The sequence below is a fragment of the Rattus norvegicus genome, chromosome 2 (genome assembly GCF_036323735.1).
Source record: "Rattus norvegicus strain BN/NHsdMcwi chromosome 2, GRCr8, whole genome shotgun sequence".
Classification (NCBI taxonomy): Eukaryota; Metazoa; Chordata; class Mammalia; order Rodentia; family Muridae; genus Rattus; species Rattus norvegicus.
The window spans coordinates 9277750-9304707 of NC_086020.1; the positions used below are offsets into that span (position 1 = coordinate 9277750).

Consider the following 26958-nt stretch of genomic DNA (forward strand, 5'->3'; position numbering starts at 1 on the left):
TTGGCTGCCTAAGGCCTGGGGTTTTTCTAGTAACTGATTTGCCTGGGCTTACCCAGTTCTTGGAAAGAGATCTAGGTCTATTCTCCAGTATTGCTGATTTGAAGCCAGTCATGGAGTCAGCCTGTCTAATTCCTTTCAGGATGACTTCTGTATCAGGGTCTCCTAACAATATAATTACATATTTGTGCCTATATTCTTTTCTTATAATAAGCTATTACTGAGCAAATAACTTCCTGCTCATTCTATGAGATCTAGCAAACTGTCAAATCTGATGCTGTTCAGAGGAACCACTTTCTTGCACTTATTGTTGGAAATAGTGGACGTCCATCTTGGGACTTTGTTCACAAACAGCTTTTCTAATTATAGAAAAGGTGTACATGTGAAATCCATAAACAGGATAATTTTATTTTTTGATGCTTACAATTTTTTTCTTGATATATGATTTGAAAAATCATAATTTATCTTTTCTTGCATTTAAAAAAATTCTATCACCTATCTGTCTGTCTGTCTATCTATCTATCTATCTATCTATCTATCTATCTATCTATCTATCTATGTATCTATCTATCCATCTATCTATCTAAATACATACATACAAAATATGTATGTATGTATGTATGTATGTATGTATGTATGTATGTCTTAAGATGAAGCAAAAGGGGTTGATTTCTACTAATACTAATGTTTTTTTAGTGGAGGAGTCATTGAAATGGCTCTGTAATCTTGAGGCAGAAGCAGAAAAATTGAGAAAATTATATCACATAAGAAGGGAAAGGAGCCCCTTACCTTGAGTCTAGTTAAAACAAGATTTTTCAGCACAATGAACATTTTCTGTGAAGCTTACTGACATAGAGATAACACTCCTTTTATATACACATGGTTTAATGTTAAGACTTAGGCTTCTTGCTTGGATAAAGCCTTGTTCCTTTCCCAAATCATCTCCTATGGATTTTTTTTTTTATTAACTTGAGTATTTCTTATATACATTTCGAGTGTTATTCCCTTTCCCGGTTTCCGGGCAAACATCCCCCTCCCCCCTCCCCTTCCTTATGGGTGTTCCCCTCCCAAACCTCCCCCCATTGCCGCCCTCCCCCCATAAACTAGTTCACTGGGGGTTCAGTCTTAGCAGGACCCAGGGCTTCCCCTTCCACTGGTGCTCTTACTAGGATATTCATTGCTACCTATGGGGTCAGAGTCCAGGGTCAGTCCATGTATAGTCTTTAGGTAGTGGCTTAGTCCCTGGAAGCTCTGGTTGCTTGGCATTGTTGTACTTTTGGGGTCTCGAGCCCCTTCAAGCTCTTCCAGTTCTTTCTCTGATTCCTTCAATAGGGGACCTATTCTCAGTTCAGTGGTTTGCTGCTGGCATTCGCCTCTGTATTTGCTGTATTCTGGCTGTGTCTCTCAGGAGCGATCTACATCCGGCTCCTGTCAGTCTGCACTTCTTTGCTTCATCCATCTTGTCTAATTGGGTGGCTGTATATGTATGGGCCAAATGTGGGACAGGCTCTGAATGGGTGTTCCTTCAGTCTCTGTTTTAATCTTTGCCTCTCCCTTCCCTGCCAAGGGTATTCTTTTTCCTCATTTAAAGAAGGAGTGAAGCATTCACATTTTGATCATCCGTCTTGAGTTTCGTTTGTTCTAGGGATCTAGGGTAATTCAAGCATTTGGGCTAATAGCCACTTATCAATGAGTGCATACCATGTATGTCTTTCTGTGATTGGGTTAGCTCACTCAGGATGATATTTTCCAGTTCCAACCATTTGCCTACGAATTTCATAAACTCGTTGTTTTTGATAGCTGAGTAATATTCCATTGTGTAGATGTGCCACATTTTCTGTATCCATTCCTCTGTTGAAGGGCATCTGGGTTCTTTCCATTTTCTGGCTATTATAAATAAGGCTGCGATGAACATAGTGGAGCACATGCCTCTTTTATATGTTGAGGCATCTTTTGGGTATATGCCCAAGAGAGGTATAGCTGGATCCTCAGGCAGTTCAATGTCCAATTTTCTGAGGAACCTCCAGACTGATTTCCAGAATGGTTGTACCAGTCTGCAATCCCACCAACAATGGAGGAGTGTTCCTCTTTCTCCACATCCTCGCCAGCATCTGCTGTCACCTGAGTTTTTGATCTTAGCCATTCTCACTGGTGTGAGGTGAAATCTCAGGGTTGTTTTGATTTGCATTTCCCTTATGACTAAAGATGTTGAACATTTCTTTAGGTGTTTCTCAGCCATTCGGCATTCCTCAGCTGTGAATTCTTTGTTCAGCTCTGAACCCCATTTTTTAATAGGGTTATTTGTTTCCCTGCGGTCTAACTTCTTGAGTTCTTTGTATATTTTGGATATAAGGCCTCTATCTGTTGTAGGATTGGTAAAGATCTTTTCCCAATCTGTTGGTTGCCGTTTTGTCCTAACCACAGTGTCCTTTGCCTTACAGAAGCTTTGCAGTTTTATGAGATCCCATTTGTCGATTCTTGATCTTAGAGCATAAGCCATTGGTGTTTTGTTCAGGAAATTTTTTCCAGTGCCCATGTGTTCCAGATGCTTCCCTAGTTTTTCTTCTATTAGTTTGAGTGTGTCTGGTTTGATGTGGAGGTCCTTGATCCACTTGGACTTAAGCTTTGTACAGGGTGATAAGCAAGGATCGATCTGCATTCTTCTACATGGTGACCTCCAGTTGAACCAGCACCATTTGCTGAAAATGCTATCTTTTTTCCATTGGATGGTTTTGGCTCCTCTGTCAAAAATCAAGTGCCCATAGGTGTGTGGGTTCATTTCTGGGTCTTCAATTCTATTCCATTGCTCTGTCTGTCTCTGTACCAATACCATGCAGTTTTTATCACTATTGCTCTGTAATACTGCTTGAGTTCAGGGATAGTGATTCCCCCTGAAGTCCTTTTATTGTTGAGGATAGCTTTAGCTCTCCTGGGTTTTTTGTTATTCCAGATGAATTTGCAAATTGTTCTGTCTAACTCTTTGAAGAATTGGATTGGTATTTTGATGGGGATTGCATTGAATCTGTAGATTGCTTTTGGTAAAATGGCCATTTTTACTATATTAATCCTGCCAATCAATGAGCATGGGAGATCTTTCCATCTTCTGAGGTCTTTTATTGTTTGGGATTGTTTTAGCTATCCTGTCATTTGGTTTTCTATATGAAGTTTTATGTTGTTCTTTTAAGACTTGTAAAGAATTGCGTTGGACTTTTGATGAGATTGTGTTCAACCTTTAGACTGCTTTTGGTAAGATCGTCATTTTTACAATGTTAATCCTCCCAATCCATGAGCATGGGAGTAAGTTTTCTCAACCAATGAGATAAGTCAATTTGAGCCAGATTAAAAGTATAAAAGCAGGTTTATTGGGAACAATGCCTGGGCATGTTCACTGGTCCAAGGAACAGGGCGAGAGAAATTTCCATGCAGGCAGGAAGATGGGGTTGGAGTTGGGGTGGAAGTGGGGACAGACAAAGAGAGAGAAGTGTATGTGCCAGGACAGAGAGAGAGAGAGAGAAAGAGAGAGAGAGAGAGAGAGAGAGAGAGAGAGAGAGAGAGAGAGAGAATTGGTTTGTGTAAAGAACCTCTAGAGGAGAGGAAGCACAGCTCTTGGACTGGAAAGAAGGTAGGGTATGCCAGACATACCTTTTAACAGGGATCCTAAGAGAGTCTGGATGTCAGGTCTACTTTGATATGCTAAATAGGCACTTCAGTGGTTTCTTCTGGACCTGAAACCCAACAACAAGATCATTTCTTTTTCTGATATCTACTTCATTTTTAATCATACAAGACATTCACTTGCTTGGTTATAGTTACACAAAGATATTTTATATATTTTGAGACTATTATGGAGTATAGTTTTTCTAATTTCTCTCCCAGTCTGTTTCTCATTTATATACATGACAACTACTGTTATTTCTAAAATTAATTTTATGTAGAGATACCTTGCTGAAAATGTTTATTAGGTGTAGGAGTTTTCTGGTAAAAGTTTTAGGATCACATGTGTATTATCATATCATCTACACATAAAAATGTCATCCTTTCAACCTGTGTCTGCTTGATCTCTTTCAGATCTCTTATCGCTCTAGCTAAGGATTCAGATATGAAGAAAGTCGAAAACCTTGTCTTGTTCCCAATTTTGGTAGAATTCCTTTTCTACCAAATATTTCTTTCCATTTAATTTGATGTTGGATACAGGCTTGCTGTAAATTGCCTTTATTATATGTAGGCATGTTCTTTGAATTCCTAATCACTCTAGAACTTTTATTACGAACTGGCATTGGATTTTCATCAGAGGCCTTTTCTGAACTGAATGAGATGATTTGTAGTTTTGCTCTAGCATGTCTGTATTTAGCTTTGTCTGGTTGTCCTGTCCATTGTCGAGAGTGTGGTATGCAGTATGTGAGTGTCACTATGTGATTTAAGCTTCAGTAGCTTTTCTATTACAAATTAGGGTGCCTTTGCGGTTAGGATATAGATGTTTAGAATTGAAATGTCATATTGGTTGGTGGATTTTTTTCTTTGATGATTATGTATTATATTACATATCTCTTCTAGTTAGTATTGGTTTGAAGATTATTTTGATACATATTAAAATGGCTATGACATGTGCTTAGAATATCTTTTTCTAACCCCGTACTCTGAAGTAGTGCCCGTTTTTGATATGAAGGTGTGTTTCTTGGATGCAGCAGCATAATGGATCCTGTTTTTGCATCCATTCTGTTTGTCTGTTTATTATTATTATTAGGAAAAGTAAAACCATTGTTAGTGAGAGATATCAATAACCAATGAGTATTGATAACTTATATTTTGTGTTGGTGGGGATAATGGTTTCTGTGTGTCTATGTGTGCTTTACTATTTTTCATTTTGCTGGTCTAAGAATTCCCTATATTTTCATTGTTATAGATTAGGATTTTTCTTCTAGCATCTTCTATAGGGCTATATTTGTAAAGAAGTTTAGCTTAAAATTGGCTCCATCATGGAATATCTTATTTTATCCATCTGTGGTGATTGAAAGTTTTGATTATTATAGTAATCTGAGCTGGTGTCTGTGGTCTCTGAAACTGTGCAGGACATCTGCCTAGGACCTTTAGACTTCTAGAGTCTCCATTGAGAAGTTAGGTGTAATTCAGTGTAATTCCAGTAGATCTACTTTTATATGTTACTTAATATTTTTCCCTTGGGCTTTTAATATTCTTTTCTGTCCCATATGTCTAGTGTTTTAATTATTAGGTTGGAAGTAAACTTTCTTTTCTGGCCTAATTTATTTAGTTTTCTGTATGCTTCTTGTAACTTTATAGACATATTCTTTAGCTTAGAAAGACTTTCTTCTAAGATTTTGTTGAACACATTTTCTGGGCCTCTGTGCTGGGTTTCTTATTTTTCTTCTGCTCTTATTATTTCATACGCGTTCTTTTCATAGTCTCCTACATTTCTTTGTTGTTTTGTGTCAAGAATTTGTATTTTTTTTAATTTAGCATTTTCTTTGAACTATGTATTCATTTTTCTATTATATTATTAATATTTAACATTCTCTCTTCCATCCCCTGTATTTGGTTACTCAAGCTTGCCTTTATAGTTCCTGTTTGAATTCCTAAACTTTTTGTTTCCAGAATATTCCCAGTTTGGCTTTCTTTATTGATTTTATTTCCAATTTCTGGCCTTGAACAATTTTATTCATTTTCTCCGTGAAAAACACTAAACATATGTCCTGTTTGCAGCATCTGTCAATTAAAGCTGATTGGCCTGTACTGAGGCAGGAAATAGATAGCAGGACATCGGATAGGCAGAGAAGATTTCGGGGTAGAGCTGGGCATGGGAAGATTGGAATCCCAGGAACAGGAAGGAGGGCACACATGGAATCTGGGTGGAGGTAATCTGCCATGTGGCAGAATTTAGATTAGAATAAATGTGGTATTTAGTTACGATCTTATTGGTGAACCAATCAAAGTTTATGGCCAAGGTGTTTTTAAATATATTTTGAATCCCAGGGTCATTATTACAGGGAACTTGGGGCCAGGAGACAAACAGTCCATTTCAGTTGTTGCCCAGCATGGGGTGCCATCAGTAAAGAATTGATTTTTAATATTTTGTATGTATTAGTTAGTTCTGGAAGTTAGTATGACAGCAGTTATTCTTTAATCTGCTAGTTCCCAAAATGACCACACAAAGAATCCTTTTAATATTTCAAAGCTTGGGTTGCTGGGCATATTATCAACTGGCTCATCTAGGTTAACCTGACCTAGCACAATCTAGCCATGTGATTAACTATACCTTCTAGGCCCATAATCACATTGGTGGCTAATGTGGAAGACTTGTGTCTTAGTTAGGGTTTTACTGCTGTGAACAGACACATGTCCAAGGCAGCACTTATAAGGACAACACTTAATCGGGGCTGGCTTACAGGTTTAGATGTTCAGCCCACTATCATTTAGGCAAGAGCATGACAGCATCTAGGCAGGCATGGTGCAGGAGGAGCTGAGAGTGCTACATCATCTGAAAGCTGCTAGCAGAATACTGCCTTTCAGGCAGCTAGGATGAGGGTCTCATAGCCCATACCCACAGTGACACACCTACTCCAACAAGGCCACACCTTCTAATAGTGCCACTCCCTAGGTGAAGCATATATAAAACACAACAGCAAGCAAACAGCCAAGCCCAAGGTGGCACATGGGTCTTAGATTCCCATGGAAACATGTGCCAGTCTGAGCCTAGAGTTAGGCTGAGGGCTAGAATGAGCTGAGAGGGTGGAGTTAACTTACATAGGCATGTGTTAGTCTGAGAAACCTATAGGCACACAAAAAGACAAAAGAAACCCTTTTCCAAAGCTACAATGGGACTGAAAATACCCAAACTTCTAAACTGGTATGGTAAGGTATTAAATTTAAAAGCAATAAAAGAGTACAGAGACCAAGTATAAAACATCACAGATAGGTATAGTTTAAAATTTGTAAATTGAAGTCCTTAGAGAATTAGAGATTAAAAGAAAAAAATACTTTTAATGTTAAAAATAAAAAAAAAGACACAATGTCACAGGGCATCTGAATTATACTCAACTTTGCTATACCCACCAACTTTAAAATAATTATTTTCAGTAATGATTATGATTTTATATATCCTTTTAAAGAAACATAAAAATAAGGAAGCCTTTTTAAAAATAAGACTGAAAACTTAGATAGTAGATTAGAGGTCATAGAAGTAGAGGATTCTTTTAGTTAGAATAAGAAACTTTCAGAGTAGTCCAATATGGACCCTAGAATAACATCAGAGAAGATAGTACTAGAAGAGAAAAATCCACACAATTATGAAGAATTAAAATGACAACCCATATCCCTGTACCCAAATACCGTGGGGAAGAGAGCTGAACACCCAGGAGTGCAGATATCCTGAGACCGCAGGACAGACTGCCACTTCTGTACACCTCTGCCCACATCCCTGGTACAAGGGGAAACTGCAGAGTGCCTCTGGACGCAGGAATATAGGTACAGTCAGCCGCCGGTACCCGCAGTTCTGATCTGCACCCAGGACCGAACTGAACCAGTCAAACAGCTCCCTGCACTCAAATCCTGTGGGGGAGAGAGCTGGACCCTCAGAAGTGAGGACACTCCTGAGAAGACAGAGGAGACTACCCTCTGCCCACAGTTCAGACCCAAGAGGGAATTGCCTAGTGCCAACTGTGCCCCTGGGTGCAGGGACCTAGGAGCAATCATAGGCAGGACCGTTTGATTCCTGGCCATGCCTAGAGCTGAAAGACAGTCTCCAGGAGCACCAAAACACCTGAAATCAGACTGCCTGTTCTCAAAAAAGGCTGAAAGAAAACAGGAAAACAGTTCTACAAGAGTACTGACATAGAGGCCTATAGCAGGGTCAAGTCACTCTCAGAAACAGCAAGACAAGCAAACACCAGAGACAATCCAATGGCTAGAGGCAAGCGCATGAAACTAAGCAACACAAACCAAGACTACTTGGCATCATCAGAGCCCAGTTCTCCCACCAAAGAAAATACTGGATATCCAAACACACTGGAAAAGCAAAATTTAGATATAAAATCACATTTTTTGACAATGATGGAGGACTTTAAGAAGGACATAAAGAACTCCCTTACAGAAATGCAGGAAAGTACAAGAAAACAAGTAGAAGCCCTTAGAGAGGAAGCACAAAAATCCCTGAAAGAATTACAGGAAAACACAACCAAACAAGTGAATGAATTGAACAAAACCATTCAGGATTTAAAAATGGAAATAGAAACAATAAAGAAAGCACAATGAGAGACAACCCTGGATGTAGAAAACCTAAGGAAGAGACAAGGAGTTGTAGATACAAGCATCACCAACAGAATACAAGAGATAGATGAGAGAATCTCAGGGGCAGAAGATACAATAGAAAACATTGACACAACTGTCAAAGATAATGTAAAATTCAAAAAGCTCCTAGCCCAAAACATTCAGGAAATCCAGGACACGATGAGAAGATCAAATCTAAGGATAATAGGTATAGAAGAGAGTGAAGACTCTCAACTTAAAGGGCCAGTAAATATGTTCAACAAAATCATAGAAGAAAACTTCCCTAGCCCAAAGAAAGAGATGCCCATAACCATACAAGAAGCCTACAAAACTTCAAATAGATTGGACAGAAGAGAAATTCCTCCCATCACATAATAGTTAAAATACCAAATGCACAAAACAAAGAAAGAATATTAAAGATAGTAAGGGAAAAAGATCAAGTAACATATAAAGGCAGCCCTACAAGAATTACACCAGATTTCTCGCCAGAGACTATGAAAGCCAGAAGATCCTGGACAGATGTCATACAGACCCTAAGAGAGCCCAAATGCCAGCCCAAGTTACTGTATCCAGCAAAACTCTCAATTATCATAGATGGAGAAACCAAGATATTCCATGACAAAACCAAATTTACACAATATCTTTCTACAAATCCAGCCCTACAAAGGATAATAAATGGTAAAGGCCAACACAAGGAGAAAAACATAAAGATTGGCTTGTCTTTATAAAGTCCAGGAGTTATCTGAAAGACTCAGGAGTAAAGATTCCCCCTTCCTGTACATCTCTGAATATTAAATCAACCATTTGTGTCAATGGTAAGTATTACAGAGTAATAGTACATTCTTTTCATCCTTGAGTGTTGCTTTGTCTTGTATGACACTGGAAGGTCAAACCACTCATATTTTGACATAGTTCCTAAAATTAGTATTAAAAAATACCTTTACATTTTTGTCCAGATTTCACTGTTTTTCCCATTCATTTTTTCTAAGATACTGTATTGAAAGCATCATTTGACTCTAACTTTAATTTTTTCAAAGCTTATTAGTTCATTATTTTATTTTTTTACATTCCAGCCTTTGTTCCTCCTCCTGGCCCCTCCTCCCACAGTTCCTCATCACATTCCTCCTCCCTCTTGCATCCAAGAGGGTGCTCTTCCCCAATGAAATTTATGGAATAAATGGAAGAATATTTATCATATTTACCACCTTGCATAAAGCTCAAGTCCAAATTGGTCAAGGACCTCAACATAAAATCAGATACACTGAGTCAAATCTTATTTTTAATGATGGTTCTTAAAAACATTAACCTCCCTTGTTCCAGAACCAACCAGAGGTAGTGGGAAAAAAAAAGGATATTGGGAAGTGGACCTGTTATGGGGAAATGGTTCTTTGGAGCAACTCCCATCTGTGTTTGTCTGGAAATTGGCAGCTCAGTTCACAGGAGTCCAAAGCTGTAGGCTGATCCACTCACAAACAGTTTATAGATATACCAGAAGTTCAGTTCGGTAGAGTCAGGATAGCAAACATGAATCAGCAGCAGTGGCACTACCTATCAGAGAGAGACAGGCCTTACCCTCACTACAAGTCAGTAAGAGGGACAAGGAGGAAACTCCAGGAAAAGTTCTTGGCTATGCCTCTTTCAGTGAAGTGAAGACAGGAAACCAGCAATCATTGCACAGCTAGCTCGATAAGCAAGCCTAGCTTAGCCTCTGTCACTGTCTATTTAGTTCTATTTATACTCCCTCCATGTCTTCTCCATGGTTTATCCTCAGCAGACATGTCTGTCTCAGCTGACATCACTCAGCCAATCTGCAGAAGTGGTAGGAAACTAGCACACCATCAGAACTTTTTTGGCGTATTTCTGTGGAGTTCCAACAAATGGATCTCATCTATGCAATGTAAGGCAGACCAATACATGCATAGAATTAGCAGAGAATCACTCACCTTGGATTTTTTCACATGCTTGCTTTAGCAGAACATTCTTTCTTCTGTGTCTCCTTGAGTTAAACATTCCTTAACAAGTTTGCCTTAGCCTTTTACCTGTGTCCACTTCAGGAAAATACTCCTTCATGAGTTTGCCCTAGCAAAACACCATCCAACACAACTTACTTTAAAAAGAACCCTTAAGTTTACATTTCATTTGACTGTTCTTAGTTCTTGCTAGCTTCAATGCGTGCTTTATTGTGATGTTGCTAGAGAAGCAGTAGTTACATATTTTGTCCAATGTTTTTTCTCATGGTTAGACAAGGATTATCCATTTATAGGAGATTTATCTTGATTTGGTTTTTGTGTGCATTTGTGTGTGCCAGTGTGAGCCTATGTTAGCCACTTGTGTGCACAGGTCACTAGAGGCCAGAGAGCATCAGACCCTCTGGAACTGAAGTTGTAGGCATTTGTGAGCACAGTCCAAGTTTTCTGGAAAAACAGTAAGTGCTCTTAACTGGTGAACTCTCTCTCTTGAGACCCTTCAGGTTTATTTTTAATGAGCTTGTTCATTTTGGTCAGTCTACCAAAATGAAAATGTTGCTTTTCATGATTAAAAAAAATTCCTTGTGAAATACAAAATTCAAATTGCTTATTCTATACAAAGCTTTTCTTCAGTTGACAGTTCTACCTTACAAACCACTTGAGCTGCTGTCTGAAATGAAACCCTAAAGTGTTATAATGTTATGGCCTTCACCAAGGCATTCTTGTCTTGTTTCAGTAAGTTTTTTTTTTCTCAAGAGCATTCATTTATACTGTTAGATTTTTCACCACCCATATTCTTATGGCCCCCAGGATGTCCCACTAAGTTTCCCCAACTAGTATAATAAATAGATATTAATTTATTCAGAAGATGTTTGTTCATTTTGTGACAGGCATCTTGTCCTGGTTGAGGATACCTTAAAAGACAAGATAAAGTCATAGTTTTCATCCAGATGACATTTTAATGGTTAAGAGCACACTGCCAATAAATCGAATTGTCCTTTGTTCTGAAGGAAGCAGGAGTTGAGATCAAGAGGTACTCATTATGGGAGTGAGGTACAGTATACTTTCAAGAATTCTGGAACTTCCTCTCTGAAAATATTATAAATAAATATAGTTTGCTAGCTACCAGCCTTTCCTCACAATTATCTGAGACAGTCAGTCATAGCTTTGTGTCTCCAGGACATGCTTTGGCCTTGTTTGACAAAATAATGGTTTTGGAATTAAAGACAAAGAAAACATCAGAATACTATATAAAATATTAAAATCACTTGTGTCTATTGCTCACTCCTATTTTACCCCAAAGAGAAGAATTTTCAGACATGTTTTGGATAAACAGACCACCAACATATTTCCCATTTGAGTCAGCTCTCATTAGGATATTAGGGTTAAATTTCTGTCTTAATTTTGTGATAAATATAATCTTTCAATATAGGCCTATTTTCTCAACTTGAGTATCATGGGTGGGGTGATGTCACATAAACCATGGACGGACATGGGGAATTTTCTTAAGGCCAGCACCACAGAGAATATTTAAATTCTCTTCCAGAACGAGTTTTAGGATAGCCTACGGTAGCAGAGTACCATAAGGACACTCCACAAAAATGTTCCACAGGCTTTTCTCTCCCAGAGCCTCAGACACAGATTCATAGGCTCGCCCCGCCCATTTCCGGGTTCTTGGCGCCGCGGCCGGCGCAAGCGTAATGACGTTTAAGTCCCCTGCAGACCCCGGAAGTGCAACTCGAACTTGGTTGGGGCGCGGATCTCGAGAGAAAAAGTCGGAGCCGGGCGCGAGGGAGTTCGCCCAGAGAGCTGGAAGGCCACGCCTCCTCGTGCCTACCCACTCAGCCTTGCAACTGGGGACAGAGCTCAGGTAGGGCTGAGCCGGTCACCTCTGTGAGCCTCTGCAGGGGCGAGACCCCGGAGGGGGCCTGGCTCGGTTGGGATGCTGGTGCCAGGGCCCTGACTTGTCAGAAGCCACGCGTTGACTCTTCCCTCATCTATGTGGTAGATCTTGCAAAAGGGCTGCCTCACCTGCCTTCTCCACTCTACAAGCAGGAGGAACACGTGTGACCCGGGGTGATTAGCCTGTGTCTGAGCCCCTGAGGTTCTGGTTGTCACCAGATACCTTAGCTAGAGGAAGAGATACTCCACTTACTGTATTGCTGTTGTCTGGTTGAAGTTGTTTTTAGTTGTTTGTTAGTGTCAACCGCTAAAGCTATGGCATACATTAATAGCAAATATTGAAGTGAGGTTATAAAATGCCCTTAAAAACTTGTATCATGTGAACGTTAGTAGGATGTATACATTCTTCTGTAAGTTACTTATATTCAGAAGCAGACCACATTATGTGCTTCTCATTTACCCAAAGTGTCTGTCTTTGGAGTCAAATAACTTCTGTCCAAGAGTGTTTGGGCTGCATTTTAAAGACAGTTGTACTGCCCATTTTCCCCAAATCCTCAAAAAAGCTGTACTGGGAAAGTTCTGTGTTCCGAAATAGGACCAGTGTGCTCTTAAAGTTCATGGTTTAAGACAAAAGTCTTAAAGAACTGTCAAAGTATTCTGATTCTCCTTATTCTTTTTCCTTTCTCGTGAGGGACAGATATCCCCCTTTATTCGCAGACTTAGAGCACCCTATGTTCAGGTTTCATTGTCAGTGCTGGTATAACACATTCTGTAAGTTCTGTAAACTTTTCTACTTTTAAACTAGGGGTCTGGTCAAAGGGATTAGAACTGAAGGGTTGCCTGGAATGACTTTTTGGTTGCGACTACAGCTGCACTTCTACATGGTAGAACAGTATCCAAACCAGGAGGAAAATAGAATTTATAAAGCTTCCAGCATCTATCTGTTAATTCATCTAGCTGTATTGACCAGCCACCGACAGTGTGTCAGGTCGTGTGCCATGTTCAGAGAAGATGGAGAACATACAGAAAGTCCTGGGCTGCTTTTACTGTAGTGCGTGCAGAGCAGTCCTCCAGCAGGAGCGTGAACAGTGAGAAGGCTCTTGAGGAAAAGTGAAGCAAGTGGAGGGAGAAGGGGCTGTTGAGTAGAGATTCAAATTAAGTGAGAAACTGGACTCTACAATTATGGAGGTACGGTTTAAGTGAGTACAAAGGCTTTGAAATTGAAACACTTTTGTTATCACTTGGAGTAATAAAGATAAAGGGTTTAATAGTCTGGAGAATGAATATTCAGTGACTTCTTGTGTTTATTGACCACCAACTTAGTTTTGGGAGGCGAATCTAGGGTCAGTACACATGTAAAGGCACTCCCATGCTCTTTATTGAATAACAAAATTACCAGTGTTTAGTCAGTTAATGTAATGTAACTTGCCCATTTTTTTTTGTTAGATTGCATTTGCCCAATAGTGTCAGTATTTAGTGAATAAGTCTCTCCTCTCTACCAGTTTTACTTTTCATTATAGTAAAATGTACCTAACAAAATATTTTACTTGGGCAGCATAGTCAGGAGGATCTCTGTGAGTTATATACCAGCCCAGTCTACAAAATGAATTCCAAGATAGTCAGGACTGTTAAACAGATCAACCCTGCCTTGTAAAACAACAGCAATAACAAACAATAACAACAAAAATGATTTCAAGTTCAGTAACACAAATTATGTTCATGTTGTTATATAATCGTCATTGCTGTTTGTCTTTAGTAATTTTTCAATTTTCCTAGATGAACTCTATTAAATACTGCCTCCTCATTGCCAACTTTCTTTAGTCCCTGGCGACAATGAAGCTTCTTTCAGTGTCTATGACCCTGACCACTGTGGACATATCATATGTAGGACAATGTCCTAAAATTTCAACTGTGTTATTGCATATGTCAGAATGTCTTTCCTTTGAAAGCTGAATATAATAATCACTGTATAAATGTATCAGTTTTTATCTATTTGTTTATCTGTGGATACTTGAGCTGCTTTTACTTTTTTGGCTACTACTGTAAATGATGCTGATGTGTGCATAAACATCTGTTTGCCTTACTTTAATTTCTTCTGGTTATATATTCTCAAATGAAACGTTTAAATGGTAATTTGGAATAGCTTGCATCTTTAATGGTCATCTTTTAAGGTTGGGTCCTCAGAAAAGTGCTATGGGGTAGAATCTTCACTGAGGGCATACCCTTGAAGAGGGTAGTGGGACCTTAGCATCTTCTTCCTCCCTTTGTTTCTGGTTCTTGACCAGAAGTAAGCCATTTGCTTTGCCATGTACTCCTTTCTGCTCCCACCACAATGTGTCCCCTTTCACAGGTACACGAGCAATAGGGCCAACTACAGATGTACTGAACCCTCTAAGCTCATGAGCCGAAGTGAGCCTTTTCCTTTTATATGTTCACTACCTTCATGTTTGTTATAGAAACAGAAAGCTGATGAACATGTGATTCCATGTCTAAGTTAAATGGAGTTGCCATACCATTCACTTCAATGACTACCTGATTTTTCTTTCCTACCAGCCATGCACAGGGTTCTAATTTCCCCATAGTGTGTGAATATTTGACCACCTCTTCATGAAACCTTTAAAAAGAGGTAATCGCCATACTCATAACTGTGTAGGACTGTGGGTTTGGTTCACAGTCCTATAATATTGGTGATGTTCAACACTTTACTGTGCTGTTTGGTCACTGACATATCTACTTTGGAGGTTTTGAAATAGTCTTTGTAGTCTAGGCTGGCTTCAAACTCATGATTCTTCTGCCACATCCACGCACATAGTAAGACTTACAGGTATTGCAACTGGTCCCACTCTTTGGGGTGTGTGTTGTACTAGAGATTGAACCAGGGGCTTATGCATACTGGACAAGTGCTATAGTACTGAGGTATGCCACATGCTTGTTAATTTAAAACCTGATTTCAATAAAACTTTTTAAGATTTGTGATATTTTAAAGTATTGGGTTGCCTTTTGTTTTTGTTTTTGCTTTTTAAACTTTAAGTTCTATAATAGTAAAAGCCCTCAAATGACTGTAGGCTAGGTATCTGTACCCCATACTTAGAAATTAAACAAAAACAAATCAGAACTCTAAATTCTCCTTTGTACAATGAACAAAACTTTCAGTATCACATTATGATGAGAACAGCTCAGAGAAACCAAAGATCTCTCTGCTCTGCTTTGTTATTTTTTTCTATAATTGAAAGGAAAAAAGTATTTTGATTGGCTGGCTGTACCTGTGACTCGGAGCACCTTTGTTTGTTAGCTGAGAAGAGAAGGGCACGGAAGGAAAGTGATGAGAGTAAAGATATGCTGGGCAGCAATAAAGCAGTCTGTTGTGGCTAGATGGACATTGACAAAGGAGATCAGGAATAATAATAGACAGTGAGCACTGTGACTGACAGCACAGGGAAGACCCAACAACCAAGTAATGAGACTCTATAAATCCATAGATTCCAATGGCATGGGGAAGAGGCGAGAGAGTGCAAATCCCCAATCCCTTCTCAGCTTGCTCCCTCCCTCCCTCCCTCCCTCCCTCCCTCCCTCCCTCCCTCCCTCCCTCCCTCCCTCCCTTCTTTCTTTCTTTCTTTCTTAACAGGGATCAACTACCTAGCCAAGTCTGTCCTAGAATATGCTCTGTAGCCTTGGCTAGGAGTGCAGGCGTGCATATATATTATTTTGAGGCAAGGTTTCCTATTAGCCCAGCCTATCCTCAAACTGAACTCACTGTGTAACTGAGGATGAGCTTAACCTCTGATCCTCCTGCTTCTACCTCTATGGTTTTATGCAGTGCTGGCCATACCCAGAGTTTCTTGACTATTAGGCAAGCATTCTACTAACTCAGCTATCCCAGTCCCTACTGTTGCTTTTTGAAATTTTTTAATTTATCCATTTTTCATATATTATACTCTGACCACATTCCCTCCCCCACAACCCCCTCTTCTCTTCCCAGTCCTATCTCCTTCCTCCCCTTTCCCTGACTTCCACTTCTCTGTTAAAAAAGAGCAGGCCTCCCGGGGATGTCAACCTGACCTATCAAGTTACATCTCCTCATATCAACCCAGTAGAAGGAAAAGAGTCCCCAAAGCGGGCAAGAGTCAGAGACAGCCCCTGCACCCACCATTAGGACTCCCACTAGGACACTCCTACCACTGTATTTGTAAAGTATATAACTTATTGGGTCTCACAAGTTCACTGATACAGAGGAACTATTTTTTTAAGGGCAGATTTATACCTCATGTCTCACTCATATCTGTTTTTAGCTATAACTATAGACATTAAGTTTTAACATTGATTATGAAATAAGTTAAGACTTCTGGGTGTATTAGAATGACATGAATGTGTTTTGTGATTTGGATGTGATAAGGATGTGATTTGGAGAATGCCACAGGCAGAATTCTATGAATTCTCCCACTAAGTTCATATGTGAAAGCTCCAATCCAAATGTGTATTTGGAAAAGGTTAATTGAGGGCATATGAGTGGGCCCTGATTTCACAGGGTTAATGCCATTGTGAAGAGACTTCAGAGTCTGCCCTAGCAAGAATGTAGCTGTTTGCGAGGAAGATAGTCGTTAGCATAGACTCATCGTGCTGGATATTCTAATGTTTGAGAAATTCACTGCTGTTAAACCACTGTCTGTGGGTTTTGTTAATAACAGTCTAAGCATACTAAAAATACTAATAAATGGATAGCCTTGTATGCTTGCGTGTGTGTGTGTGTGTGTGTGTGTGATTACAATTCATGTGGTCTAAAAGTATCTTCTGAAATTATTCAAACACTTGAAGCATAGAGGAGGAGGCCCAGTGAAGACTTGTAGATGATATACCATGTAAAGTGATTAAGAAACAAAGGTAACGGAAAAGGAAAGATATAGTAGTACTATATCTGTGCGGTGCACTGGGAATGTCCAGAGTTATATTCTTTCTACATTTGAAAATAACTTAATTGAGGATGTTCATATTACAGTAAGATATATCACAGTTTAGAATATTTTAATTGTATTTTTATAGGTTTAATTTTATTTTTGTTTCTGTATAGGGTGAGTGTCCTTTTGAGGGTATTCTTCATGTGAACAGTCCAGAAGAGGCTGTTGATTCCGCTGGAACTGGAGTTACAGGCAGCTGGAAACTAAACTCAGGTTCTCTGGAAGAGAAGCCAATGCTATTAACCATTGAGCTGTCTAGCTTTAGACTTTCTTTACAATATGGATTTACCTTTTACCTGATGTACTGACTTATATTTAGGGATTTATAGTTAACAGATGTCAGATAGAGCAAGCAAAGAAATATGTAATAAAATTTAAATTAGGTTATATCTAGATCTCCAGACTTGTGTGTGTGTGTGTGTGTGTGTGTGTGTGTGTGTGATGTGTGTGGTGTATGTGTGTATTGTTGTTATTGCTACTTTCTGGGCATGGGTTTCATTAGACATTTAGGACAAGCAAGTATTTTAGGAGGTAAGTATATTAAGGAGCTAAGTGATATTAGCGCTACTAATGTGATTGATACTAACATGGACCTCTTTACTCCAGGATCCGAGCATGCTGAAAATCTATTTCCTGCGCTTATAGGGCTATTCAGTGGTCTTTTTAAATAGATGCTCAATTTATTACGTCAGTGAGTGCTGATGTGTTTGATGGTGGTTTTGATCAGAGTATTATTTAGAACTAGGAATTCATTCTTTTGAGACTGAATGATAGCAATGTTGAAAATTTTTTTTTTAGTTTTTTTATCTTTATTAATTTGAGTATTTCTTATTTACATTTTGATTGTTATTCCCTTTCCCGGTTTCCAGGCCAACATCCCCCTAACCCCTCTCCCTCCTCTTCTATATTGATGTTCCCCTCCCCATCCTCCCCCCATTACCGCTCTCCCCCCAACAATCACATTCACTGGGGGTTCAGTCTTAGCAGGACCTACAGCTTCCCCTTCCACTGGTGATCTTACTAGGATATTCATTGCTACCTATGAGGTCAGAGTCCAGGGTCAGTCCATGTATAGTCTTTGGGTAGTGGCTTAGTCCCTGGAAGCTCTGGTTGCTTGGCATTGTTGTTCATATGGGGTCTCGAGCCCCTTCAAGCTCTTCCAGTCCTTTCTCTGATTCCTTCAAGGGGTCCCGTTCTCAGTTCAGTGGTTTGCTGCTGGGAGTCGCCTATGTATTTGCTGTATTCTGGGTGTGTCTCTCAGGAGAGATCTACATCCGGCTCCTGTCGGCCTGCACTTCTTTGCTTCATCCATCTTGTCTAATTGGGTGGCTGTATATGTATGGGCCACATGTGGGACAGGCTCTGAATGGGTGTTCCTTCTGCCTCTGTTTTAATCTTTGCCTCCCTATTCCCTCCCAAGGGTATTCTTGTTCCCCTTTTAAAGAAGGAGTGAAGCATCCACATTTTGATCATCCGTCTTGAGTTTCGTTTGTTCTAGGCATCTAGGGTAATTCAAGCATTTGGGCTAATAGCCACTTATCAATGAGTGCATACCATGTGTCTTTTTCTGTGATTCGGTTACCTCACTCAGGATGATATTTTCCAGTTCCATTCATTTGCCTATGAATTTCATAAAGTCATTGTTTTTGATAGCTGAGTAATATTCCATTGTATAGATGTACCACATTTTCTGTATCCATTCCTCTGTTGAAGGGCATCTGGGTTCTTTCCAGCTTCTATGAACAGAGTGGAGCATGTGTTTTTGTTATATGTGGGAGCATCTTTTGGGTATGTGCCCAAGAGAGGTATAGCTGGGTCCTCAGGTAGTTCAATGTCCAATTTTCTGAGGAACCTCCAGACTGATTTCCAGAATGGTTGTACCAGTCTGCAATCCCACCAACAATGGAGGAGTGTTCCTCTTTCTCCACATCCTCGCCAGCATTTGCTGTCACCTGAGTTTTTGATCTTAGCCGTTCTCACTGATGTGAGATGAAATCTCAGGGTTGTTTTGATTTGCATTTCCCTTAGGACTAAAGATGTTGAACATTTCTTTAGTTGTTTCTCAGCCATTCAACATTAGGTTATTTGTCTCCCTGCGGTCTAACTTCTTGAGTTCTTTGTATATTTTGGATATAAGCCCTCTACCTGTTGTAGGATTGGTAAAGATCTTTTCCCAATTGATTAGTTGCCGTTTTGTCCTAACCACAGTGTCCTTTGCCTTACAGAAGCTTTGCAGTTTTATACGATCCCATTTGTTGATCCTTGGTCTTAGAACATAAGCCATTGGTGTTAGCAATGGTGAAAATTTTCTATGCATCAGGAATTCTTCAAGAACTAAAAAAACTGACTATTTCAGTTTTATCATTGAAAATAAACTGTTTAAAACAAGTCTATTTATTCTGAATACTCTTCTTAACAAGAAACTTGTATAATTATTTTTATGAAAACAAGCATATGTGTTTGTGTTTTTTAACTGTTTTAATTAAAAACGCAAGTTTTCTCCCTCCCATTTTCATTCTGTTTCTTCTAAATTCTAAAATGAATAAAGATTTTCAGTTAGGTCAACTCATTACTGAAAAATACCAAATTTACACCAATGTTTTATTGTTTGTTTTGAAATTGAAAGTATGTTAAAGATATCATTCATGTTTCAGCAAATCTAAAGGAGGCTCCTTCCTCACATGGAATATAAATTGCTGTTGAATTGGAAAATCACTAGGCAATTCAATGCTGATGAGAACTAATGAATCTGGAAGCCTAAGCGATATTCAGTAGTTCATTAAGGATTTAAATATATGTTGCCTATTGCTGTGCAATAAATTATCCCCAAATTTAGCAGCTTAAAGCAAAAGCCTTTATCATCTCAAACAGCTTCACAGTGTCAGAGATTTAGGAACCTTTTAGCAGGGAAGCTCTGAGATGAAGATGTCAGCTTTAGTCTGTAATTTGGCTCTGTAGGATCTACTCCAAGCTCTTGGCAGGAAGCCTCTCTTAAAAATGTAGAGTTCTTGATAGGACTGGTCAGAACATGACTGTTCCAAACCTAGCCAACTGAGAAAGAGAAGATGGGAAGTTGGGGGGAAGAGAGAGAGAGAGAGAGAGAGAGAGAGAGAGAGAGAGAGAGAGAGAGAGAGAGAGAGAGAGAGAGACACATAAAGAGAGAAGAGAGAGACACACAGAGAGATAGGGAGAGGGAGGGAGGGAGAAAGGGGAAGGAGGAATGGATGGATATAGGGAGGGAATGCTCCAAATAAACACCACAATCCTTTGTAACATAAATCAAAGCTATTGTACCATATTTGTTACCCAAGCCAGCTCTTATATGGTGTTGGAGGTTATGACTTTTTGGGGTTAGTTGGGTCTCACTGGGGGACATTTTGGAGGATACCATAGCCCCTGATCATCCGGGTCCTAACCATATACACATCTGATTCTTACATCACCTCTATGGCCTCATGAAATAAGTCAAATCCTGGTATGAATGAGGCCAGTTGGAATTAGTTCCTTAAGTACAACTTTTTGATTATAATCCCTTTTCACTTGCTTTTCTGTACTTCTGACAGCCAACATACAATGGTGCGGTGTATATAGAATAATAGCTTGTTTTGTTCTTGGGTATGCAAACAATTTTTAAATATGTGTGTGTGTGTGTGTGTGTGTGTGTGTGTAAGTGTAAGTGTAAGAGACAGGCATTTGTCAGTGGTTAGCTTCTTACTCTGCTTTCTGTTAGTTTAGAAGGTCTAAAGTTCTTTTCCTCAAATTATATTTTCTCTTTTAAGTATCAGATATCTGGTGAATTCTATTAAGAGAAGTTGCTTTAGATAGAAGTTAGATGCCAGCAATTTATTGAAATAAACCATTTATATGTTGGACTCTTGCTAAGACTAAGGAACCATGAACTTAAAAGTTCTGGAAGTTATGTTGTAGATGCATCTGGCGTGTGTGCTTGTGTGTTTTCATGTTTACTTGTGTGGGGGTGCATGTCTGTGTACAGGTAGAGCATGTAGAGGTCAGAGGCAGCAGACTGTCTTACTTGAACCTAGAGCTCACTGATGCAGCTAGTTTAGCTCGCCAGCCTTGTTCCAACAATGCCCTGCCTCTAGTACTTGAGTGTTGGATTAGAGGCAGGCTGCCAGCCTGATTAGCATTTTCATGGCTGTTTGGGATCACACCTCTTTTTGTGGGCATGTCAAGTGCCTTGCCTACTGAGCCATCTTCCTAACTATTGTACCTTTCTTTTGAAGGGATGACTTCCATTCTTGAGTGCTTTGAACATATGACCTAGTCACTTATTGACATTTGGAGTTATAGTTCAGTTCATGAATTTGGAGGAACTTGTCTTACAGCCTTTTGTCTGACTAGTATTATAAGATACCCCTTCTTGTTGCTACACGTTTTTTATTTAGTTTAAAACTATATATGTTTGTAGATGTCATGCATGTGTTAATGTGGGTGCACGTTTGCCAGCACACCATGTAGTACATATAGAGGTCAGAAAGCAACTTTCAGAAATGTCCTTCCTTCCTTCCTTCCTTCCTTCCTTCCTTCCTTCCTTCCTTCCTTCCTTCCTTCCTTCCTTCCTCCTTCCCTCCTTCCTCCCTCCCTCCCTCCTTCCCTCCTTCCTTCCTTCCTTCTTAAAAGAATTATTTGTTTATTTATGTACACTGTAGCTGTCTTCAGACCCATCAAAAGAGGGCATTGGACCTCATTACAGATGGTTGTGAGCTACCATGTGCTTGCTGGGAATTGAACTCAGGACCCCTGAAAGAGCAGTCAATGCTCTTAACCACTGAGCCATCTCTCCCTTGTTCTTGCTTTTCATGTTTTTGTTTTTGGTTTGGTCTTTTGAGACAGGGTTTCTCTGTATAGCCCTGGATGTTCTGGAACTCACTCTGTAGGTCAGGCTGGCCTTGAGCTCAGAGATCAGCTTGCCTCTGCCTCCCAATGGTGGGGCTACAGGCATACCTACTATATCCTCCAGGCTAGCTGGTCCTCGGTCTGGCAGTTCTCTGTCTTGATCTTCATATGGTAAGGAGTGGCTGATGGAAGCTTTCACATCTAACCTTTGGTTTTAGAGATACAACTTGGGTTATCAGTCTTACTAACCAAAGAGCCCTCTCTCTGCCTCCACTAAAGGTTACATTCTCAGCCTCATCTTTGGTTTTTGGTATATCTAAGATTTCATTTCCTCAAAGGATATTTATGAATTTTTAACTCAATTTCTTTTGTGGAGAAGACTTGTAGTACATTTTATTTTGTAAATACTTTTAGGTCCACAGCACATTGAGGTGGAGAATATAGAGGCCTCTTGTCTCTAGCCTCTCTGTGCATGCACAGTGTCCCTTGTTAGAACTTCTTGTCTCACCCACCTAGGCATAAAATCCCCACTAAGAAAGCTGTTTGAACCAAATGGTACATTTGTCACAATCAGTGTATCTGCAGTGGCATAACATCACCATGCCTGCAGTTTATATTGGTGTATACTTTCATGTGCATTCTGAGGGTTTCAAAATTAAAAAAAAAATGAGGTTATAATCATATCGTTTCTCCCATCCATTTTCTTCTTCCAAACCCTGCCATATGCCCCCCTGCCACTTATCTCCTTCAAATATATTGCTTCCTTTTTCATATATTTGAGCAAGTGTCCTTGTGGGATGGAATATCCTTTAGGCATATACTCAAGAAGTATAGCTGGGTCTTGAGGTAGATTGACTCCCCAGTTTTTTAATTTTTTTTATTTTTTTCTCCCTCTTTATTAACTTGAGTATTTCTTATTTACATTTCAATTGTTATTCCCCTTCCCGGTTTCCAGGCCAACATCCCCCTAACCCCTGCCCCTCCCTGTCTATATGCGTGTTCCCCTCCCCATCCTCCCCCCATTGCCGCCCTCCTCCCAACAGTCTAGTTCACTGGGGGTTCAGTCTTAGCAGGACCCAGGGCTTACCCTTCCACTGGTGATCTTACTAGAATATTCATTGCTACCTATGAGGTCAGAGTCCAGGGTCAGTCCATGTATAGTCTTTAGTTAGTGGCTTAGTCCCTGGAAGCTCTGGTTACTTGGCATTGTTGTACATATGGGGTCTCGAGCCCCTTCAAGCTCTTCCAATTCTTTCTCTGATTCCTTCAACGGGGGTCCCGTTCTCAGTTCAGTGGTTTGCTGCTGGCATTCGCCTCTGTGTTTGCCGTATTCTGCCTGTGTCTCTCAGGAGAGACTCTCCAGTTTTTGAGGAACTGACATACTGATTTCCATAGCGGCTGTATAAATTTGCATTAACACCAGCAATGTAGTTGTGTCCCCCTTGCTCCATGTTCTCACTAGCAAAAGCTGTCACTTGTGTTACTGGTCTTAGCCATTCTGACAGGTATGAGACGGAATCTCTCAGTTCCCTGATTGTTAGGCGTGTTGAACATTTAAATGTTTCTCAGCTATTTGGCATTCCTTTATTAATAATTTTTTTGTTTAGATCTGTATCCTATTTTTTATAGGAGTATTTTACATCTAGTTTCTTGAGCTCTTTATGTATTTTGGATATTAGTTCTAGTGGATATGGAGTTGGTAAAAATCTTTTCCCATTCTGAAGGCTGACATTTTGTCTGGTTGACAATGGCATTTACCTTACAGAAGTTTTCAGTTTCATGAGGTCCTATTTATTTATCGTTGATATTAGTGTCTGCACTCTCAGTTTCTGTACAGAAAGTCCTCTTTTGTGCCAATGCATTCCAGGCTGTTTCCCACTTTATCAGGTTCATTGTGTTCAGTTTTATGTGGAGGTCTTTGATCTACTTGGACTTGAGTTTTGTGCAGGGTGGTAAATATGGATCCATTTATAATCTTCCTTTTGTAGACATCCAGTTGGTTGAAGATGCTGCCTTTTTTCCAGTGTGTATTTATGGCTTCTACATAAAAAATTTAGATATGCACGTCTAGGTTTTCAATTTGATTTGCTTGATCAGTGTGTCCATGTCTATGCCAATACTGCACAGTTTTTAAAATTATAGCTCTGTAGGATGTATACTTGAAATCAGGGATAGTGACATCCAGCAGTTCTGTTATTGTTCGGTGTGTTTCAACTATTCTGGGTGCTTTGTTTTCCCATGAAGTTCAGAATTGTCCTTTCAAGTTTTGTAAAAAATAATATTGGAATTTTGATGGGTATTGTGTTGAATCCGTAGACTGCTTTTGGAAGGATAGCTCCTTTTACTATGTTCATTTTAATCTAATCCATGAGCATGGGCAGTCTTTCTGTTTTCTGTCATCTTCAATTTCTTTCTTCATTGACTTGAAGTTTTTGTCACACAAATTTTTCACTTGATTGTTTAGAAATATCTTATACCAAGATATTAATATTATTTGAGTCTGTTGTGAAAGGTGTTGTTTCCCTGATTTCGTTCTTAGTTCATTTGTCATTTGTGTACGGGGAAATGGTTTTATTTTATTTTCTTAGCTACTTTTGTATCCAGCTACTTGCTTGAAGTGTTTATCAACTGTAGGAGTTTTCTGATAGAATTTTTAGGGTCACTATCTTATTATCTGCAAATAATGATACTTTGTTTTTTTCTTCTCTAATTTGTATCCCCTTAATCTCCTTCACTTGTCTTGTTGCTGTAGCTAAGACTTGAAATACTGTATTGACTAGGTATGGAGAGAATTGAAAATCTTATTTTGTTCCTGATTTTAGTGGGGTCACTTTGCATTTTTCTCCATTTAATTTTATGTTGACTATGGCTTGCTGTAAATTGCTTTTATTATGCTGGGATATGTCCCTTGCATCCCTAATTTCTCCAGGATTTTTATCATGAAGGGGTGTTGGAGTTTTGTTAGACTCCTTTTCTGCATCTAATGAGATGATTTTTTTTCTTTCAGTTTGTTTATGTAGTGGATTACATGTACTGATTTTCATATGTTGAACTATCTGTGCATCTCTGGGATAAAGTCTACTTGATTAACTTGATCATGATGGCTGATCTTTTTGATGTGTTTTTGGAAGTATTTTTATTGAGCATTTTTGCTTGTATGTTCATAAGGGAAATTGGTCTGTAATACTTTGTGGGGTCTTTCTGTGGATTGGCTATCAGGGTAACTGGCATCATAAAAATAATCAGGCAATGTTATTTCTGTTACTATTTTATGGAATCATTTGAGGAGTATTGGCATTAATTTTGCTTTGAAAGTCTGGTAGAATTCTCCACTGAAATCTGCTGGCTTGGGCTTGTTTTTGTTTGGAGACTTTTAATGACTGCTTTTATTTCACTGTGTTATAAGACTATTCTAAGTTTTTACTTACCTTTGGTAAATGGTACTTATCTAGAAAATTGTCAATTTCTTTTAGGTTTTCCAATTTAGTGATTAACACCAAAAAGTATATCCTTAGGCTTTCTGGAATTTTTTTTTTTTGTATCTTTGTTTCTTATTTGTTAATTGGATATTCTCTTTATGCCTTTCAGTTAGTTTGGGTAACTTGTTGATTTTTCTGAAAGAACCAATTTCATTGCGTTGCTTCTTTGTTTATTCTCTTTGTTTCTATTTTATTTATTGATTTCAGCCTCACTTTGACTTTTTTTCCTCTCTGTAGTCCTTTTGGGTGTGATTACTTGTTTTTGTTTTAGGGATGTGCTCATGGAATATCTTATTTTCTCCATTTATGAGGGTTGAAAATTTTGCCAAGTTTAGTAGTCTGGGTTGGCTCTTGGGGTTTCTTAGCACCTGCGTCACATGTCTCCAGGTCCTTCGGGCTTTTAAAGTCCTTATTGAACAGTCATTTCTCACAGGTCTGCCTAGATGTTACTTGGTCTTTTCCCCTTGTAGCTTTTAATATTCTTTTCTTGTTCTGTATATTTAGTGTTTTGTTTATTATGGGACAAGGGGACTTTCTTTTCTGGCCCAATCTATTTTGTGTTCTGTATGCTTCTTATACCTTTTTTAGATTTCTTCTTCTACAACTTAGGAAAATTTTCTCCTAGGATTTTGCTGAAAACACTTTTTGGGCCTTTGAGTTGAGTTCCTTCTCTATTACTATTACCTTTAGATTTGGTCTTTTCATAGTGTCTCAGATTTTCTGAATATTTTGTGTTAGGAGTTTTTCTTTTCTTTTTTAAAAATTTACCAATTTCTTTGACTGATGTATCTATTTCTTCTATCATTCTACTCTGTCTTCAAAACCCCTACTCTATCTTCAAAATTCTCTTTTCTCTCTTTTGTATTTTGTTGGTAAAGTTTGCTTCTGTAGTTCCTGTTCAAATTCCTAAATTTTTCATTTCCAGAATTCCCTCAAATATTTTTTTTTATTGATCCCCTTTTCTGGTCTTGAACCATTTTATTTAGTTTCTTATACTGTTTGTGTTTTCTTGGAATTCTTTAAGGGATTTATTCATTTCCTTTTAATGACCTTTATCATATTAAAAAAGATTGTTATAAGGTCTTTTTCTTGTGCTGTAGGTGTGTTGGAATATCTGGGGGCCTGCTTTGGTAGGATAGCTGGGTTCTAATGAGGGCATATTGCCCTGGGTGTTGTTTATTGTGCTTTTTCTTCCTTCCTTCCTTTCTTTCTTTCTTTCTTTCTTTCTTTTTTTTTAATTAACTTGAGTATTTCTTATTTACATTTCGAATGTTATTCCCTTTCCCGGTTTCCAGGCCAACATCTCCCTAATCCCTCCCCCTCCCCTTCTATATGGGTGTTCCCCTCCACATCCTCCCCCCATTACCGCCCTCCCCCCAACAATCACATTCACTGGGGGTTCAGTCTTAGCATGATCAAGGGCTTCCCCTTCCACTGGTGATCTTACTAGGATATTCATTGCTACCTATGAGGTCAGAGTCCAGGGTCAGTCCATGTATAGTCTTTGGGTAGTGGCTTAGTCCC

The 26958-nt window shown here is 39.1% G+C and overlaps 1 protein-coding gene across 21 annotated transcripts in view; it reads left to right on the forward strand.

The window, feature by feature from the left end:
- Positions 1-11944: 11944 nt before the first annotated feature.
- Positions 11945-26958, forward strand: part of Arb2a (ARB2 cotranscriptional regulator A) — a 464298-nt gene continuing 449284 nt past the window's right edge. For 8 of the 21 annotated variants that reach the window (XM_039101903.2, XM_063281480.1, XM_063281477.1 and 5 more), the window contains exon 1: positions 11949-12114. The gene's annotated coding sequence lies outside the window, so the exon portion shown is untranslated. Of the gene's footprint in view, positions 12115-26958 lie in introns of all 21 variants that reach the window. The other 13 variants (XM_039101894.2, XM_008760626.4, XM_063281472.1 and 10 more) reach the window with 5 other exon arrangements.